Source organism: Melospiza melodia, chromosome 4 (assembly GCF_035770615.1).
Source record: "Melospiza melodia melodia isolate bMelMel2 chromosome 4, bMelMel2.pri, whole genome shotgun sequence".
Taxonomy (NCBI): domain Eukaryota; kingdom Metazoa; phylum Chordata; class Aves; order Passeriformes; family Passerellidae; genus Melospiza; species Melospiza melodia.
The window spans coordinates 20,484,594-20,506,255 of NC_086197.1; the positions used below are offsets into that span (position 1 = coordinate 20,484,594).

At 41.8% G+C, this 21,662-nt stretch overlaps 1 long non-coding RNA gene across 2 annotated transcripts in view; it reads right to left on the reverse strand.

The window, feature by feature from the left end:
- LOC134417980 (uncharacterized) overlaps nt 1-21,662 on the reverse strand; it is a 46,979-nt gene that overhangs the window by 23,504 nt on the left and 1,813 nt on the right. The window contains exons 2-3 of one of the 2 annotated variants that reach the window (XR_010027660.1): nt 16,536-16,685; nt 995-1,106 (exon numbers count right to left, since the gene is read on the reverse strand). This is a non-coding gene — a long non-coding RNA (uncharacterized LOC134417980). Of the gene's footprint in view, nt 1-994; nt 1,110-16,535; nt 16,686-21,662 lie in introns of both variants that reach the window. The other variant, XR_010027659.1, reaches the window with a different exon arrangement.

Consider the following 21,662-nt stretch of genomic DNA (forward strand, 5'->3'; position numbering starts at 1 on the left):
ATGTGTAAGCCTGTACCTGGGCAAAGTGAGCAGACAGGCACAAGCAACAGTGCTCCAGGTCCTTTTTTTCTTCTTTATTTCTACCTGATTTTTCTAGGCTCATTATTCTTGTTCTTCTATATATTCATGTGTATATAGGTCTATTTATTCATGTTATCTACATATATATACTCATACATATACATTTATATATTTATGAAAATGCATAAAGGACAAGGACTTTGGAGAGCACTAAGTATTGCAACATCAATTCATATTGTACAATTTAATAATTATGGCAATAAAAATAGAAAATTGTATATATCACTAGTTTCATGGACAAACCCCACAATTCCTGTACCTTTTGCAACAGAATCTAAGAAGTAAAATAGGATTTTGGAATGGTATTGAACATGTTGCAATGCTTTCCCAACAGCTGAATATTCAATTATATTTTGTAGCACAGCCATAGGTAAAATATTCTGAATTACAATGAATCATGCAATTGATATTACGTAAATCAAACATCCAGCTCCTAGGGAAGAGTCAGGAAATCAAGTTTGGAAAGAAGAACTTGCAGCAGCTCAAGTCTGTGTATTTACATGTGGAGGTTTCATGACTGACTCCAGATTCTGGGCCTTTAGAAAGGACAGTGCATGCAACAGAATCTTCAAAAAGATTAAAAAATTGTATCTGGGTGTGCACTTGAACCTTTATTTTCCCTGGAAGGAACTCTGTAAATAGTTTCCAAATGAAATCAAACCTAAGATGCAAACATGGAGCTCTCTAGAATTAGATGTGTGTGGCTGTGATCAAGTTGCAATGCCTGAATCCAGATGCTTTCCATTTGTGGTCTGGCATAGGTCTTCCTCACAGAAAGAAGACTAAAAGGATTTTCAACAAAATAAAGAAATTCTTGTATTCTGAAATGCAGGATTTTTTTAAACTCTAATTTTTTTTCTTTGTTTTGTTTGTTTGTTTGTTTTGAAAACGGTTTTGTTCCAACTCTACTCACCCCTTGTTGATTCACTGCCTTCCACCTTTCCTACTCAGCCAGCTGGGAGCTGAAGGATATTTTTCTGGCTACTTCCTTCATGTTGATGACAACACTCATTATTTCCACATACCTGCTTTGAAAAGAAAGTCAATTTAGGAGTCAAACATGCTACAACAAAAATACTCTGTTTTGTCTGACTTTATGGAAGAACATTCCAAATAAAAGCCACATTGGGATAAATACACAGTCACATGCAAGGTCACTAGCTGTCACTAAGATACCTTTACTTTAAAGGATCAAACTCTCTCTTTCAGCCTTTTGGTTAAATTGGGTTTCAGCAAGCATCGGTTGGCCAAAATCACAGCTGCTCTGGCTGCTCATGGACAACATGTACCTCTCCAAACCTTTATCAGCCTCTGAATGGAGATTACCTCATTTTCTTCCCTCTGTCTCTTTCCCTCTACTTGGTGCTCCCAGACTCTGCCTCACACCATCCCAAAAGTCTCACTGCAAAAGCCATCACATGTTTGGCTCCCTCTTTTCACTTCCTGCAGACCTTCACAAATTCCTGGCAGGGAGGAAACAAGCCTTTTCACTCCCTCACTCTGGAGTTCTGTCAGTTCTTAGAGCTGTGTTCAAACCTAATCTCAGCCCTGGACATACTTTTACCATAAAATCATCTTTTAAATTACTCCACATTAGTATTGATGTGAGCAGCACCTCTAAGCAAGCTCACTTGGACATGTCCTAGGTGCTGGGGGCTGTTATGACATGACAGCAATTTCCAAGAGCAGATCTCTGGACTCCATTTTACCACTCCATTACATGACTCAGCCGTGGACTGTGAGCTGCAGTGGGTGACAAGAAGATAAAGGGCCACCCTTAGTCATGGCTTCTTGAAGGTCAGGCTGTTCTGCCAAAATTATCTAGGACGGAATTGCTTTGTCATAGGCCAACCTGACAATTGCAACCACAGTTTCCTCAGAGCCATCAGCTTGCAAGAGAAGCAAAGGGCAATAAATGAACTTTTCATCCAGGCAGTCCTGGTGGTATTTCCAGGTGACTTGTGCTTGTGAAAGTATCCCCATCTCAAAGGCAGCTTTCCAGATTTTCCTCTCAGCCACAACCAGAGTTTGCAAGTGCCAAATGTGTCAGCACACCTCATCATGGTCACTCACATCAAAAATGGGAGAGGAGTTGGTTTCCTAAAGTCTTTAGACAGCCTCCTATCAAAAGCCATCTCTCTCTCACTCAACACAATGATGGTTAAATCTCTGATTTGTTTTCTGTAGAACCAAAGAATCCATAATATGATTTACTTGGCCATGATGGAAGGAGGTAAGTCGTTTTCTTGTTTATGCTGTTTGAAGATGTTTGCAATAATCTTGGATTCCTTTCAAAATTTCCATATGTGGCCACAGAGAACTATTATTTATCCCTTTATTTGCCCTGTTTTTTCCCCTTCACCAAGATTCTATGTCAGAATAACCTCTTGATTTTGTTTCCTGGAGCACCAAAAGTACACAAATGCACATTGGACCATTAGTTTTTAAGTGGTAAACAACAAAAAGATAAGGAAATAATTCTGATTTTTTTAAATATGCCTGGCAGATAGGGAAAGGCAGTGTCAGGTTGTAAGATATTATAGCTGAGGGGCTTCACTTTGTGTCAATAGAAACACTTCATTGACCCACTCTGGTCAATTGATTTGCTGGAGGAAGCAGCTGACTTGGTTTCTTACCGTGGGGTACCTTGTTGTGTCTTGTTTGACCTCTTGCTACTAAGAAACAGCATCTGTGTGTTTGTAAAACATCATTTAAAATGACCAATTTTATTGCTTAGTCTTGCCTGTAAAATGTCAACACCCTAAGGCAGAAGAGAGGAATCTGCAAACATTCCTCACAGCTAACTGGAAATTAATGGGCAGTTCCATGAGCTATGGAGGTCCTTGGGACAAGTCAAGAGAGGAAATGCATCATGATATGAGTGCAACTTCATTTCTGGGATGAAACCCCCCAGAACCAGTGGTAAGAACAGAAAGCTCTCAGTGGTGGGAATTGGCTCTTTCTCACTGAAAATTTGTGCTAAATGTGTTCCTCGTCTGCAGGTTCAATTTGGCCCTGAAAGCTTAATTAGTCTTCCTTAGCAACAGGGAAACATCCTGATTGACAAAAGCCGCCAGTTTTGGCTGAGCCTTCAAAGTGCTCACTTCATGGTTATTTTTAAACTCCCCAAATTCACAGCTGAGCATTTCCATTCAGAGTGAAATTCATCAACAACAACAGAAAAGAAACGTCCCCAGAGTGATGCATTTCTGAGGAAAATGGGAGGTAGGATCTCGGCTCAAACTTTGTGATCTATAGCAGCAGCAGTTTTTTGCCTTTTCTCCCTCAATCTAGAGAAGAAATTGGGGCTACTTGGGTGAAGAGGAAACCAAACAGAGACTTCAACAATTAATTAAAAAGACTATAAATTAAAGGGAGTGAGGACTTAAATGAAAACATTTGTAGATAACTTGTGAAGTCTTTTGCTGTTAGCACCAAAGAGCTTCAAGAGGTACTCAGAAAGCAAAGTGGACAAACAGTAAAGAAAAATCAAAAGATAACCCCCCCCCCCATATTTATACAGTTCAAAATCATAATACTAATGTATGTTTGAAGATACTATTCCATCACCATCAGAAATAATGTCTGGTGGCATACTTGTACAAATCTGCCTAAAGCATTTGTAAATTTTGCATTGTAATAAAATAAGAATGATGCTTACACCTCTAAGTATTCAGTTCTGGAAAAATCCAGCAGTAATATGTACTATACATGAATATTTATAAGAATAAAAAAATGATGATACCCTTACTTAATTTTTAAACTGAGATTTTGGATATTATTAACTCTCCTGGCAGTATTAAGAGGAATAATTTCATAATTCAGTAGTGAAAAGAACTGCAAATGAACCATAAGTAAATAGAGCTGAATTATCTTTTGCAAAGATCTCAGAGGCTGAGGGTATGCAGGTTGCATGTGAAAACCTACAGAAATCAGATATATTTAATATGTGACAGACCACTTCTCTCTGAGTCCCCATGCTCAGGAATAAATCTGCAGGCATCCCTCTGCCTCTGCCTGCAGCCCTGTGTCCCAGAACAATGTGACTGCATTGCAGTCCCAGGTGCTTTGGTTTGATTTCCTAGCTATTGAAAATGGTTTTATTCTCAACAATTGCAAGGGGGAAAACAAAAATTAATCTTGAACCCAAATGTAGAGAGTGGCAAGAGCACTGCACTCCACGTGAGGAGATGGGACAGGAGATGGGAACACAGCAAAGGGATGCACACAGATTATCCACACCATGCTGGCAGCTCCCTTTGGAAGGTTCACACCCAGAAAGGAGCTGTGCCATGCAGAGGAGAAGGGACCTCCTGGCCCTGGCTGGGACAAAGTAAATTGTCCTTAAAATGTGTGCAGGGTGGATGCCAGCTCTGCAGCAACCAGGGCTTTGTTCTACAGGCCTGGTCCTGTTAGCTCCCAGTGTCTGCTCCTGTGAACACAACCTCTGATGCCACCAGCACCCCCAGGGGCCAAATCCCACTCTGTCCCCAGCCTTCCCCTGTGCAGGAAACCAGAAGAACACACATGGAGAACCATCTCTGCTGAAGACCAGAGTGATACCCAACAAAAGAAAATGAAGTTTTGGCAAATGGGACAAACTAGGACTACACAAAATAGACACCCAGTAGCTGATGCTACCAATGATTAAGACAGAGCAGGAAACAAATCACAAAATCTGGTCTATTACAACTGACTCCATCAGATTTTAATCATGGAATCACAGAATGGTTTGGGCTGGAAGGGACCTTAAAGATCATCTCTTTCCAAACCCCTGCCATGGGCAGGGACACCTCCCACCATCCCAGATTGCTCAGACCCCCATCCAGCCTGGCCTGGGACAATCCCAGGGATGGGGCAGCCACAGCTTCTCTGGGCACCTTGTGCCAGGGCCTCACCACCCTCACAGGGAACAATTTCTTACTAATAATAAATCTAAACCACCTCTCTGCCAGTGTGAATACATTCCCCCTTGTCCTGCTACTACCTGCCCCTATAAAAAGGTCCTTTTCCTGCTGTCTGCTTTGCCTGGATTTAACAGTTGAGGAGAAGGATCTTCCTTACAGTCCTCCCTGGCTGCAGGATTACTGTTTGGGTGTGTAAAGCTAAGCACTTGCATAAACACTCCCCTGTTTCAAGCTGTAAGGCTTCTCATAGGCTGGCATTCCTAGAAATCACATTTTAAAATACCTCAATGTCTTTTTGTATTTATCTCTTCCTTTTAAATGTCTGTTCATGTGCATGTTTTACAATGTACATAATATATACTTGTTGTAGTAAATATATATAATTCACAAATAAGTGTATATATTGTGGAAGGGACAGTGAGAGTGTGTGTGTGTGTGTGTGTGTGTGTGTGTGTGTGTGTGTGAGTGTGAGTGTGTGTGTGTGTGTTTTCAAGGACTTTTACTGATACAGGTGCATAATTGCAAACTTTTGGAGATCACTGCAACAGAAGGAAGAGGTGGTAACCAGCACATACTTTAAGTCTAAAGTCTGCTGTTGTGTTTTCCACATATTTTGCACAGGCATGTATGTGCACAGGGTATAAAAAAGATGTGCATTTTGTATATTACTGCATTATTTTTTGTATTGCATTAGCATATTTATTAGTATCTTTTGCATAGATTTACTGAGCTTCCTACACACATACATTAAATTTATGCGATATACCTAACAAACAGCACACATATATTTGACACATTCTGCATTTAGATGTAGGTAGAACTGCAACTTCAAATTGTTTGACATATCACATTATAATTTACCATTTGCCTTCAGTTATAATTCTGCCAGATTTTTGAACTCTTTGCACTGAATTTTTACATAATTTTGCCCTGTTTCTGAGTTACTTTCTTTGGAGAGTTTGAGTAAGAGTGATTTAGCCATTTTTTGGAGAACAAAACTAGGGAAAAACAGCCAGTGTAACCTATGCTGAAAACTGTTCGTCCTATGAACATCTCCAGCCACAATCAGAAGAAGAAATTTAGAGAAGAGCAATTTCCCCAAAGTCACACACTTTTTCTTTTTTTTGTTTTTTTTGATGAAAATATATCCAGACTGGCCAATCCTTTATTTTTTAAAAACATCTTTCACTTTTGTGAATCTGGCTCAAATCTTGACTTTCCCAATTGTGATCTCTGAATGGGGTTGAGAGGATAATATGTAACAATAAAGTCCCATTTGAAGAAAAATTTTACTTGGATTTTACTTTCCACTAAGTCTTGACTGACAGTGAGTACACTGCTATAAGGAGATTTGGACTCTATTCCTGTTTGAAGCTTAAGGTTAATTTGTATTTTCAGAATGCAGAGTTGCTCTAGAATTGCTTACCAAGACATTAATTTAAAAACATTCACTCACAGAGCCAGTCTGGCACAATGCTGCAATTGCAGAGTGCACATAATGAATGTCACACACACCTTTTAATGAAGATTTGTCTTTTCTTGGGCTTGTCATGGGTCAGCCTTTTCCACTCTGCATCATTTGATATAAATTGCTGTTCATTTTGTCATCCCTCTTTTTGCTCTATTTTTGAGAAAGTTGTAAGACAACGTTCTCAAATTGTTTTTTTCCTCTTTCAACACACATCCTTGTCTTCTGTTGCAGTAGAGAGGGGTGTACCAAGCCACAGACTGAAAAAAAAAAACAACCAACCAACATTTCATAGCCTATTTATATTCTACATCTTTTCATCAAGATAATTGGTTTTTTGTAGATCAACAGGGAGGGCTGAAAGGGGAGGCATTTCAATGTGTCTCTAAGTAATTTAACATTTGAAAGATAAATACTTATCACCACCAAATTCCAGCTTCTTTACATCAGTCTTCAAAATCTATTTCCAGTTTTTAAATATATTTAGGATAAATTCATCATCTAACAGACTTAAAATTCCATGGTTCCAAGTAAGTAAAGAGGTTAAAGGAGAGAAAAAAGGAACAAGTATGGCCAAACTGAGTTAGGAGGGAAGTAAATGTGAAAAGGTGAGACTAAAAGTCATCATTCACTCAGCAGTTTATAAGGGGTGAAGTATGGTGCCTTGGGGAAACTGTATAATTTACACTGTTTATGAAAATCACAGATCTTTTCCATGTTCTCATTAGCTCAAGTTTGTCTAGCTAAAAATGACCAAGCACACATTTACCATTGTGCTTCTCTGGGGTAAAAAATTATCTTGGGCTTTCTCTAATCCCCCAATTAACAGAACTTTGTCTAAAAATAGTTGGCAGGGCTTCCAAGCCAATGGCAGCTCCCAACAGGGCAGCCTGGACTGGATTGCTCATGGCTGAAACAGGGGCAAGGACTGGGGGCTGCTCTCAGCAATTTCCTGGTTTCCTCCAGGTCCTAAAAATCAACATCCACACTGAAGCAGGGCTGACAGAGAGATCACAAGATTTCTTGTGCTTGATTCAATGAGGACTGTTCACAGCACGGTCCCAAATCTCTGAAGGAAGCCCAGTGACAGAGCTACCACTGGACAAAAGTGGTGATTGTGCTCCCACTTGACCACTGGGGCTCATAGGCAATGATTTGTCCTACATCTCACCAGATCCTCCCAAAGAAAATCTGAGGGAGGTTTGAAGCACCTGCTGCTCAAACCTGCAAAGATTAAAGACAAAATGGCTCCTGGATGATTATACAATATAAGAACTCAGTAAACCATCAGGTTTTACATATACAATATAAGAACTCAGAAAAACATCAGGTCTTCCCTTTTCTCTTTGATTTGTGTAACACTGGCCACTGTTTGATCTGTGGTATCAAAGCTTAAAGAACTTCCAGCTTAGTTTTAGTGATTATTTTCAAGTACCTTTCCTGTGGATTAATGGAGATTAGCAAAGGCACATTTTTTCCAAGGTGTGATAGTAAATCCTGGGCTTTTTAGTCTGGCTTGCTGAGAATAAGATTAAAAATAGGCAGTTTTTTTATTATTTAATTTATAAATTACCAGGGGCATTGGAAGAGATCTGTGATACCAGCTTTAAAATTCCAGTCTCTGCTTGATTCTGGATTCCCCCTGTTCAGGGAAAAGCTGTCTCTACTGGAGACTGGACATTTTTTGTACTTTTATCCTTATACAAAAGATTTAACAATTTTGTGCTTTAAAATGTGAATGCAATTACCTGTGACCTTTATCACTAACACAGGAGCAAAAGGACCCATTATGAAAACATTTCTCTCACCTGAGACAACCACGACACGTTTTCAAATGCAAAAGGAAAAAAAAATCCTAAAGGATTTGGCATTTGCTATCTGTGGTAAAATAGCTGCAACCATTTCCTGTGAGCCAAAGCAATTCTCACTCAGTTTTAAAGGAGAAAGATCCTGAAATAAATAAAATGCTCCCCTCCAAAAGTGCTTACCATACTCTGTCAAGGCCTGTTTGTGGTTTTTTCACACATCCACCAGAAGACATCACTGAGTGTGGCTCTTCTGAGCCCCCCAATATTGCATTTTCAGCTCTCTTATGGGAGGGCTCACACAGCACGAGGGCACGGAGCTGGGTGATGAACAGATGTGTCCTCCTTTTATTCTGCCAAACCTCAATTTTCATCTCAGAAAAAGGAACCAGCACTGGAGGTAAGAGGGGCCTCAGGCCACATTCCAGCCATCTACTCTAGCATCTAAGAGGAGCACTTTGCCTTGGTTCAGCTGCTGCTCTCTCAGGGAGCTGGAAGGGCTCCCTGGCTGACACAGACATTATTGTGCTACCATTTTAGATGCAATGGTTGGCAGCCTGAATGTGACCCCTGGAAATTAATAAACCAGTAGAGGTTTTCTGCTTGCCTATGCTGGGTTCAGACTGAAAGAGAGGAAATTTAGGTTGGAGATGAGGAAGAAATTGTTCCCTGTGAGGGTGGTGAGGCCCTGGCACAGGGTGCCCAGAGAAGCTGTGGCTGCTCCAACCCTGGCAGTGTCCAAGGCCAGGCTGGATGGGGCTCTGAGCAACCTGGGATAGTGGAAGGTGTCCCTGCCTGTGGCAGGGGATGGAAATAAATGATCTTTAAGGTTCCTTCCAACCCAAACCATTCTGTGATTCCATGAAACAGAAACTGTTGCAGACACTCAGTTAATTGCTCATCCCAGAGCCACCTTTTAATTATAATATTAACAGCAACATTTAATTCACGTGTTCAGGCTTTTCTTATCACCATGGATGTTAGATGCACATATTTGTTGTTTTCTATTTAAAGCTTTTCTGGCTTGCAATGGAACCATCTGACTTCTCCTCTTAGCTCCTACCTACCTCTCTAACTCTTATTCAAACAGGCAAAAAGATACATCTGAACTAGCTGGAGGGGAAGTAATCTCTGAAGAGCAGCAGCCCATGCACTGAATTTTTAACATCTAGTTCTGGCACAACATCAAAGCAGAGCACATCATTATCTTCCTTTTCCAGAACAGGAAAGTAAGGCACAGAGTATCATCATCATCTTGCCTAAAGTCATCCAAGGCAAAGCTAGGAATAGAGTCCCATTGCCAGAACTCTTGTTTATGGCTTTCTGCGCTGGCTAGCAGCTGTCCTCAGATAGTGGACACACTCTGGAAAGAAATATAATTTTTCTTTTTATTTTCAGATGAGATCCTACTCTAGTGACACCTCAATCTATACAGAAGCCCATAATAATTCCTTCAGTAGCAACACATAAAACTCATTTCCTTTCCAATTCCCTGATTTGTGGGTTTCTGATCCAAGGTTCACACCTCTGCTGGCAAACACTGGCACAGCTCAACATTCTGACAGTACAGGGAGCATTTCATATGAGCTATGGCTGGAAAAAGAAACATAACAAAAAGGAATCTCCAGGATGGCCTCCCTTTGCTGGGCCACATGAAATGATGAACAACATAAGATGCTGGAGCTGTCATGCAAATGCCAAGCTTGTACTGATGATGGACATTTGCATCTTTTTCTGAACTCACCATTATTTGTGTGTGAGCCTTTCTTACAACACAGATTTAAATTTGACTCTGTAGCACAAGGCTGAGAGTGAACCCTGGTCTGGCAGCTGAGAAAAGGCACTCAAACCCCCCCACATCAGGGGAAAAGCAAAATCCAGCCACTTTGACATCCTGGTTCAACAGATAATTCCCAATGCTTTCCTCTGCTTCAGGGGAACAGTTCAGGGTCTTTCCAAAATGACTGCCAGGATCAACTTCACCAACTTTCATATTTCCAGTAGCAGTGAAAGTGCAGAAGTGGTTTGAAAGTGTAAAAGCATTGCTTAATTGAAAAGAAAAACAAAACCCATGTATTTCCATATAGCAGCTAGCTTAGATGTCAGTAATTACTGGTAAGTAAATGTATCAGAGGCAGAATATTTACAGCACTGCCACTCGACTTTTTATGCAGTGCCTTTCATCTGAAAAAATCCATTTGCATTAAAATTACTAAAGTCTGTTTCTCTTTCACTTTTAGGTGGCATCCATTACCATCAGAAATTAAAAGACTCTTTGTGGGGCACAAAGTCATCAGTCTACTGTTTGAATTTGGGTTTGTCTAAATTTATATAGGTTACAGCCTCTAAGGCTGCCTTGACTATTAACTTCCTATGATTAGTGGGAGTTCTGTAGCTGATTCTCTTCTAAAGTTCAGACAATTCCTCCTGTCTGTCATGATTTTTTCCTTCCTGGAGAAAGACAAATCTTCATTATTAACACTTCAGCATTAACTCAGAGAGTCCATGCTCAAAGGCTTCAGAGATTTCAGCCCTCCCTTGTTTCAGAATCCCAACAAAGCAGGGTCTGTTTTGCATCTGCACTAAGATCAGGGACTTCTTGTGTGAGCTGGGGAACACTCAATCCCCCTTAAGCACAGGAAAACAAATTTATCACTCGAGTGTTCCTTTAAGTAGTGCACATGTCAAGGGAGCCCTTTCAAACACTCATTCCCAGACTGCAATGCTCATCATAGCTCTTAACAGACAGGTTGTGAATGAAGTCTAAAAAATGTTCAGCTTTCGTCGTGGCATCCACTGCAATAAATTTCATTATTTAGTACAGATGCACTGCCTTGCCTGTCTTCTGTGCATGTAATGCTTTTGCCCTTGCCACATTCATCTTGTTCCAATAAGTTTAAGTCAGAACTCAATGTGTTGGGACAACTCTGTCCCAACATCCCAGAGTGCCTATGTGCTTGCTTAAAATAGCCAAATCCTCATCCACAGTGTGACAAATACCACCCACCCACCCCAGATAACTCTGCTGAGTGGTGTAGCAGTGAGTCACACTTGCTCAGGACAGCCAGGCTGCCTCCAGGCTGCCTCTGGCATTGATGGATTTGGAAGCAGAGCCTCAGGGAGCTGCCCCCTCCACGTCCAGGAGATGTGCGCAGCAAATGTAACACTCGGCTGCCTCTCCTCTGCCTTCCTGCAAACTTTGGGAACCCAGGAGGTCTCTGCTCCCTCTCAGTCCTGCTCTATTTGTGCTTGGTGTCAGCACAGGGAGACTGGAGGTGGCTCTCCCCCTCTTCTGACTTTCATCTGGCAGCCACAGCCTGGCACATTTCTCCTTCCCCACTGCCTGCAGGACCACACTCTAAGCTGGCCACTGGAATAACTCAGCACAAAAAGTTTTGGGAGGGACATTACTTTAACCTGATGATTTTTGGCTGTCTCTGCACTCTTCTGCATTGCTGCAGCTGTAGGGATGGGCAGCTGTGGCTCAAAACTTTGGGAATGCTGCAACTCAGACCCACAGCTGGTTTGTACATACATCTCTATAGCAGGAGCCTGGGGTTCTGAAAAGAGAATGACACCAGCAACAAAGAGAAAACCTGACACTTTTACCCTTAGGAATGGTCTAGACACAGTTTAGTCAATAAGAGAAAGTTTTTAAACCATAGTGAAGGCAAAGATCTTCCTGATCTTACATTTCCCTCTATCTGTGCAAGGAAAGTTTTAGGTGCCAGTATGTTTCTAGGTGGAGGACAGAAAGAAACAGATGGGAAAGATGCCTCCTAAAATGGTCCAAAGAGGACTGGGCAGGGATGAGCGGCAAACTTTATTCTCTGCCTGTTTATCTCAAACAGAGCTGCTAAGTCAAGAGTCCCTTTCTTGTTAACATGTGAAAATCTAAGAAAAAACCCCAAGTTCCTTAAAAGTCAATGTCAGTTTTTCATACAGGCATGGGGTCTGCACATAGCAAAAGAGAGAGAAGTGGAAGAAGTGCAGAAAGGAAGGAGAACAGGCCACAACATCCAACACCAAGGACTATGACTCCACTCACCACAAAACTTTAGAGCAGGTAAAATTCTTCTCACTTATAAGAGAAAGTGGAGCTCTCTCACACACTTCCTCAGGTTCCTTCCTTCTTTTCCACTGAGACTTCATTCTTTAGTTAGTCATCTTTGTTGTATGTTTCTTTACACTCAAACTGGCTAATCTTTCAAATTTTGAGGGACTTCTTTGCCAGAGAATTCCTGGGGATATAGCTTTTCTTTGATAAAATCCAGAGTGACTAAGCTAACAAAGCACTGGCCGAATTAACAAAGACTGACTAAAGATAAGATTCTTTCTTTGAACTGGAAATTCTGTTTTACCAGCAACAGTTTTTAAAGAATCCTAAAATAAAATATGCATGTTTTCACCTTTGTGTTCTGGTATATTATTTCTTGGCAACCAAGACTCTCAATTTATTAATATCACAATCTATGTGTACGTCTCACTGGGAATTTGGACCTTAGCCTGTAGCACTTCCTACATTTGACCTTAAAAAATCCCAAATGCATAAGCACCTTTAGAACTAATTTTCCCAAACCAATCTGGGTTTTGCACTAAGTGTCCATGCAGCTCTCAGCTCCATCCAAAGCCCTACAGGAGGAAGGGAGGTGGTGGGGAAAGTGAGACCTGGGGGTTTCTCTAGGAAGTCACATAGCCAGGAAAATGCTGGATGTCAACAGACTTCTGTGAGTTTAAATGAGGGAGTAACTTCTCTAAGGAGATGTTCACTAAAGGCTTCAAAGCTTTTTTAGCAAGTTGCTTTACTCTCCAAAACAGTGGAGCAGCTCCTGTGAGACTGAAGTGCTAAAGTGTGTGGGGAACTGTTGGTGACACTGCAGTTTCTTCTGCTGTGTGCTGCTGTTCTCTGGTGGAACAGAATCCGAAGTTTTCCATGACATTGCAGAGGGGGAAACATGTCAGTGCTCTCAGCAATGGCCACAAGAGAGAACATGACAAGTTTCACCTCAGCATGAGGAAGAATATCTTTGCATTGAAGGTGGCTGAGCCCTGGAACAGCTGCCCAGGGAGATTGTGGAGTCTCCCTCTCTGAGGACATTCCAACCCCACCTGGACTTGTTCCCATGTCACCTGCAGTGGGTGACCCTGCCGTGGTAGGGGTCCCAATAATCTCCAGAGGTCTCTTCCAGCCATCACAACTCTGTGAAAACAGACACCCCAAAACCAGAGCAGATTTAACTGTGCTTAGGTCTGGAAGTCAGGGAAAGGACTGGGGTGACATTCACATTCCACAGACACTCTGAGTGTCTCTAAGCACCAGTGTCAGGTGCCAGGCATATGTGGCAATGCTATCACCTCCTTGCACAAAGTTGTAAGCTGAAAATCCTAAACCAGTGGATCCTGATGCTGCTGAAAGTCCTGATGGCTCAACTCCCATCCGTGTCTAAGGATGACATGGGTCAACAATCTAATTAACCACATAACCTTCAAGGTGCTTTAAGCATGTTCATATATTCTCAAAAGCAAATGATGTAAATGAAACTCAATTACAAACAATAAACCCAAAATATCCTTTTTGGCCAAACCCATGAATTTCTAGTGAGTTTGTGTATATTTGTCTTGTGGCTTCATGGCAAATGACCTCTAGTCACAGCAGTCATCAATGCTCTCTAGAAGTGTTATTAAATTATGTGTTCACACTGAGACACCCCAAGCATGTTGGATAATGCAGGACCAAATTAAAGCATTGGGTATTGTGTACTACACCATAACTGTATTTATTTAAAAGGTATAACAAGAAAAGTAGAGTTGAAATTCAAACTGAGTGGAGTGAAAAAATGAAAGCGCTGCCATTGTGGGATGTCATAACAGTAATGAACAAGTGAGAATTGAAAGAATTGTTTGATTTATGCCTTTAACAAGCTTAACCACACACAAAGCAAACTGTCATTGCCTTTTACTCTTTATCTGCAACAATTAGCAGAGCTAATGACTCCTTTTGCTTTCTGTATGAGACAAGATGTGATCCAATCCCCACCGGAGAAGAGTTCACACAATACAAGGAAATGCACAAAGGGGAAGGTGATCCCTTTTATCTCCTGGTGTTTATCTGGAGTTATTCTCCCCAAGCCCAGTCAGACACTATGGTGTATCTCATTATTTGGAAACTGCTTTGGAGCTCAGAACACAACTGGAGCTTTCATGCTGGCCTTCAAAGGGATCTTTTTATGGCTCTCCCTATAATATCCTGAGAATTACACAGATCTCTTTACAGAAACATATGCAAGGAGCACCATGGGTTTACAAAGACTAAGTCCATGAGAAAAATGCATATAAAGTCGACAGAATTACAAAATGAATGAGAACAGGGAGAGCAGCAGGCATCAAAGAGCTGGGAGTCAGGAAAGCGTTTGATAGAGTGCCTCTCAAAATATTATTTCCCATTGGCTCAGACATAAATACTGTCACAGGAACTGTCTGAAGGACTGCAAACATGGAATAATAATAGACAAGAGGGTTGTGTCGCATATGTTTCCTATAGAGACAAGGGGTAGCTCTCATTTCATGGAGCATCTCTACTTGTGATGTGCAAGATGGAATAAAACAGCTGGTTAATAAAATATGTAGATAACATTAAGCTGAGAGGAGAGGGTAGAGAAACACAAATGAGAGCAAGAGAAATAATACCAAGAGCCCTGGAGAGCTTAGAAATATGGGCAGGAAATAAGTGAGATGCAGCTCTTGGAAATTGGTGCACTAATTTATCAGGGGAGAAATGGCATTCACTGGAGGGAAAAGTATGGAGAGCAATAATACTGAAAGAAGGAGAGGAGGAAAGCAATGATGCATTTGCAGTTTGAGAGAACAGAAAAGGCTGTTAGGGCTTTATGGCATTGTCCTTGTGGAGCAGTGAGCACCAAGTGGAAGATTCCCTTTGTGCAGCTACAGAGAAGGAAAATGGGGAATAGTGATCCTGATGTTCACCAGTGCCTGGTGTGACCAGCCTTCACTTTGAGAAAACTCCTCCTAGGAGCAGAGGCAGGTAAATATAATTATCTCACTTCTAACCCAGGCAGCACAGTGTTCACACACCTCTCACATCTTATCCTAAGCCACCAAATATAAGAACTCATCCTTGGCACTTTGTTCTGGTTTAACTCCTACACTGCCAGAAACTCTAGATTTAGGCTGACATGAGACCAAAATAAAATGTACTGTGTTCGTTTCAGGACATTTTATCAACAGAAAATTACTGACAATTAATAAGGAATTATGAAGAGCAAGGGATCCAAGGGTTATTATGTGTGGAGGGATAAAAGAGCTGAATGCATGTCTTCAATAGATAATCACAGGGATCACAGTATGGGTGTAGCAGGTAGGTGGGAAATCTCAAAAAGGGATGGGAAGCCTCAAAAAGGCAAAGCCCTTGTGCAGCTGAACTATCACCAACAAAGTATCCCTGTAAAAGGAGAAATTCAGGTTGAGCACTGTGGAAGCGACCTCAGCAACAGCATCAGCAGGCCTATCCAATGAACAGTGCAGTAGAGAAGTCTGCAGCAGGCAGTGTCCACATAGGATAAACCTTAAAACTGGAGTTGTCAACTGTTGTCCTCTCCCTGGAAGAGACAGATCCAGGATAATTGAAACCAGCTGAGGATCTGTGTTTCTAGCTCTCTTCCAGCCTTAATACATGTGGCACTAAATTAAAGATGGCAAATGCCTTTTTTGGGACAACTAGCTTCCCCAGAAGACAATTCTTGATTTTTAATGGGATTTCTAGGTGGGTGTAAACCACCTAGAGCCCAGTTCACTCTTTTGGCTGCCTGTTACTGTCTCAAATACTTCATGCAGCCCACAATGGTGGGACCCTCTGAATCCCCTGCAATATCAGTTCTGTTCTTGGTTTCAAAATTAGGTGGGATCAGTTGAAGACAAGGCCAAATCAGCCATGAAGTCTGTGTAGTCTCCTTTTGAGGACTGCCTTCACAAGGAGATATCTCTGAATTTGTATTAACAGCCACTGAAGGGGACATGGTGAAAGCAGGTGATTTGTCCTTTCTGAGAGTGAAGTCCAAGGTGGGGGAAGTTGCCCCTGAAGCAATGAAAGAGACATTTATGCCTTTGATGTTCTCCAACATCCTTCTGGATAATTACTCAATCCCTATCAAGAGTTTGTTTGCTTGTGTTTCACAGTTCATGTAAACAAGATACTGCAGCAAACACCTTCTCTTCCTACAAAAATAACCAGAAGAAAAGTCCCAAACGTGCCTGTACCTCGACACAGACTTTTGGTAATCCTCCTCAGCAGATTCCTTCCAGGATTCTACAGGCATCCCAGGCTCTGGGCAATGTTCCTCCAGTCAGCAAACAAAGGTGGTTCTGGCATTGTCCAGTTTGGCAGTTCAATATCATCTCTGGGCTGAGCTGATGAGCAAGCAAAAGGCAAAGACATGGAGTTATGCAATATTAACAGAAAGACAAATTATGAGAAACAAATCTTTTTTTCTTTTTTTTTCTTTTTTTTGGGTAACAAAAATGGAACATTTAATTTCCTCTTTGCCTCTAATTGCAAAGTGATGATTTTGAAACATTTCTCTCAAAGCATTAAAATCTATGGCTATAAAATAGAGCACAGCTGGCAAGCTGAGTATTTCTTACTGGCACATTGATTTATGACCTCACTGGAAATACCTTGGGTAACAACAAAACCAATAAATTATGCCATCAGCAGTACAATTGTCACCCTGCAACTTCAGTGCTATTAGTCAGCATTGCATCAGCTGTGAGTGAATATCAAATATATCAAGGCTTCCTTTCAATTTCAAAATGCAAGTGGTAACATCTCCTAATCTCCTTTTTATTGCCATTTTCAAATAGAAATGTTCAAGAAGAGCCCCCCATCCTGGCCAGGGCTGGGAGAACCAGAGGGAAGGAACATGCCCAGTTAATCTGCTTTTCACCACACAAACTTAGCTCACCCACATCTTCCAACAATCAAAACCCTTTCCAGTGCCAGTTCCTCAGACTTTACAACTGAGACTTCCTTCTGTATTTTGTGTAGTGAATTGTATGAGACTCATCCCCCTCACCCCCTCCCAGGCATTCTATCTCTAACTAGATGTGGTGGGGCAGGGTAAATTTTGGGGGGAAATGGATCCCTCAGCTCATCTTAGCACTGAAGTGACTGGAGCAGAAATCAGCTTCGCTCGGATGAGTGTCTGGGTCAGGCAGCATCCCTGCAATGCAGATCAGCCTCACCAGCTCCCTGGGAGTGTTGTTGACAGTGTTAGTTTTCTCCATCTGAGTTTTTTAGTCAGAAGAACCAGGGTGTTAGAAACTCTGCCATTCCTTCTCGTTGTGCATTTCCTCACTGTGTGGTGATGGCTCTGCACCAGACACTCTTCCAGCAACATTTGTGACCATTCCCCTGGGACAGTGGTGCTGTTCTATCTGCCTGGGTTAAACTATAGACAGGGACAAAAAAGTGCATTAACACAGGGGCAATAAGGAGGTGAAACATTACAGCACAAGTGGCCTAAAGATAAGGCTACAGCTGGAGTTCAGCTCGATGGAGTGCAACCCAAGTTGAGGATGAACCAAACTAGGAAACATTAAATAATGACCTTTGGGCCTTTGGTAGCAGGGAAACAACACAAAGGGCAGAGAGCTCCCTAAGGCAGGAACTAGAAAGGCTGGGCTGTGTTTTTCTGGGCCGGAGCCTTTGCTAGATCAAACACTGGGAGCTGGCAGCCGCAGGGCGAACAGACTGTATTGGAGCAGCTTTTCATTGAAGTGTCAACAAGCCAGTCTGTTCCCCAGCTCAGACCAATTGTTGCTTTTGCTGTTGCTAGGATCTGGCATCCTCAAAAGGGGCTTAAGGGGAGGGGCCCTGGCACTGCTGAAATTCCTCGGGATCAAATGACTCCTGTGGTAACTGCTGTCTGAAGTGTGATAGTGCTCCACAAAAAACAGGGGGAAAAGCTGCAGGAGAAGCCTCCAGGAAAGCATCTCTTGGGCAATGTCCCCTTCTCCTGTGCCACCCTGAACTCTGGGAAATCCCATCTTCATCAGTCATTAAGTTGCCTTAGAAATTTCTCCTGAGAGAGAGGAAGCTCTGAGTTCAAGCACATCACATCCAGATCAGGGCAATGATTTTAATTCCAGATTTCCTCTTAGGGGATTGGACTAGCTCCGAGGCAATGGTGTGGAGGGGACAGGGTCTGTCAACAAATCCCACTGTCTACTATGCTTCAGTGTTCACCAACACACACATTTGGGAACAGGAGGGAAGGACTTGAGGCTAGTGCTGGAATAACCTGGTATAGTGGAAGGTCTCCCTGCCCAAGGCATGGGTTTGGAACTGCATGATCTTTAAAGTCCCTTCCAACCCTGACCATTCTATGATTAAAACATTTTTATAACTTCTTTTTTCCTTTAATAGCTGTTCAGGGCAGGGGGATATATACTACTTTCAGGCAGATTGGGTCTTTCTTTGATTTCTAAATTCCTGGGGTGAAATTCACATTAATACATCAATACTTTGGAGATGATCAGTGCTGCACTTTTGGAAAAAGGGTGTCAACCTCTCCCAGTTCTGTGGCAAAAATGTGCTGCTGGAATAAGCTGCAGGGGCTCCCTGCCCAGCCCTTCATTACATCCCTCCACTGAAGTGTTTTGATTTGGTTCAATAAGCAGGAATGAAACATTTGAACTGAAGAATGGCCAAGCATTTTGTTTAGGTCAAATGAAACATCCCGACCTTTCCAAACACGCTGCTCCCCGAGCAGCTGAATTAATGAAGCCTGGTTTCTAATGACTTTTTTCCCTTCATTCTGTTTTCCCATCCCCCTGCCCTGGCATGATTTTGGTTCCTTAATAACTAATAAATGGGAAGGAGGAAAGGAGGGAAGGACAAATCAACCTTTGCTTTAAGAGGAGCACTAAAACTATCTCTCATGCCTGACTGTCAATTTTCAAAAAATCTCTAGGACTGCATCCCTGAGGACACTATCCCATGACAACCTGGAATGGAAAAAACTGGACCATGTATTTCAAAGTTATTAAGCTTAAAAAAATGAGTGTATATGCACAAGGACTGGTAGCTACGAATAAAAATATCCAATTTTTCTTTGTTTCTCCCAAAATGGCACATTTCCTTTTTTTACCACTATGTGAATCAAATGTCAAAATATCAATTGCTCACTCTGGTCATAACTGTGGCACTGTGGGCATCTCTGTGGTCCCTATGACAAAGGCAGGATGAGATAAACCTACAAGTCTGAAGAACACATTGATCCATCTGCTGTGGACCTTGGAGTGATGGAATCTAGACCAATAACTCAGAAGGCTGCTGGAAGGATGTCTATGATTCTATCTCAGCTCTGTTCTGGATGAAAAAAATGACCCTTCAGTAATTTTTCCAGAAAATGATTTTGAAAACAAGATCAAAGCATACACTGACCTCTTTTTCTACTAAATAAATAAGTGAAAACAGGATCTTATATGGGAGCAACTCATATCAGTGTAAACCTGGAGAATGACATTGCAACCTGCTCCTCTTTTATAATCTACATATTTTGAGGTGTCAGCTGTGTGGATTTCTCCCTTAGAAGGATGACCAGGCAGTGATTCAAGAGGTTCCTGATAATTTGCCAGCACAGGGCAAAAAGATTTTCAAACATCTTCAGCCATGATCTTACAGGAATTGCTGAGTTCTCCATACTAAGTTCTTCCAAAAAAGTATTTGTCCTTGTGTTGCAGTTCAGTAATTACGTGGTTCCTTTTATGCCATTCAGGGGACCTTGCAGAAATCCTTATTGTGACACTGCTGCAGAGTCAGGACAGCAAGAGAGGTTCAGGAGATGGAGCTGGGTGGAGTCCCTCAGCTTCACCTCTTGGGGCAGGAGGTGGGGGCCCTCCCAAGAGCCTAAAAGGGTGGGAGCTGCACGTCCTGTGAGGACAGTATGCCACCCCAGCAAGAGCTGTTCCCATGTTCATGAGCCCTGTGAAGCCATGGAGAAGGTAAGCATATTATTTACCTCTCAGAGCCAAGCAGTTTAACTGATGCACTTTTTAAGAGTGTGTGAGATCCCACAAAACATGCCTGTAAATACAGAGGCACTCCCTGCACACACAGAGCATCCAGCACTCCCAGGGATTCCCTGGATCCTTGCTGTGAAACTGGAGAACAGAAAAAGTGCCACAGTTCATACAATACTGGCACAAGCAGGGCACTTTCCAAATGGAAAACCAAAGCCTGGTGGCACCTGTTGAAACCTCCAAGGAAGAAAAGGTGTGTTTGTGTTAATCCTGGTAAATATTCCTGAGAATGCTATTTTGGCCACAGAGCTGAGGCTGACCATACACAACCTTGGCAGAAAAGGAGTTTCCTTCCCAAACATCTGGCTTTCATCTGGGCAGACACATTCAGTCAGGCCGTTTATTTTATGAACCCCACCTGCACCTCTGTGCCTGAGCCTCTCTGCCTGTGTGGGCAGGCAGGGCTGAGTGTCTGCTGTAGGTTAAAAAATTCACAAATTAACTTAATTAGCTTCTGCTTCCACCTACAGTGCTACAAGTGCAGAGAGATTTCAGTAACTTAGTGAAATGACTGGTGGGTTTATACAGGTGTTAGTGAGAGCACAGCTGAGCCCAGAGAAAAGATTCACACAGAAAAAATTCACAGAGAGTGGAATCCAATGCATCACAAAACCCCTGCTTGTGCAATGGATGCCACTGGGCATTAAAATACATTATGGAAACCTTAAACACAGATAAATTTGTTTCAAGCATCATGCTGGAGAGAAAAAGATGTTTAAACATCCACCCCTGTCACCGTGGTATTTTCTGAAAAATCCCTTCACCAGGATTTCTTCTCCTGGGAATCTGGGAAGCTTCAGCTTCTCTGTGTTTTGCTGCTCTGGAATGTGGTCTGGAGATTGTTTATCCAAACGTGAATTGTTTTTAATTAGTGACCAATCACCATCAGTTGTGTTGGACTCTGAGGAGTCAGTCATGAGCTTTCATTTTCATTCTTCCTAAGCCTTCTGATGTATCCTTTCTCTTTCATTATTATAGTTATAATATAATATAATATAATATAATATAATATAATATAATATAATATAATATAATATAATATAATATAATATAATATAATATAATATAATATAATATAATATAATATAATATAATATAATATAATAATTCAGCCTTCTGAGAACATGGAGTCAAATTCTCATCTCTCACCTCATCCTGGGGACCTCACAAACACCACACAGCCCACCCTGCCACCCTTTGGAGTTCCAAGCTCAGTGCCTACACTACATATTGGAATTAAACAGAGTAATGAACCACAGCCTCCCTGCATTAGAGGAGGAAGGTAAGGACAAAAGTAGCCTG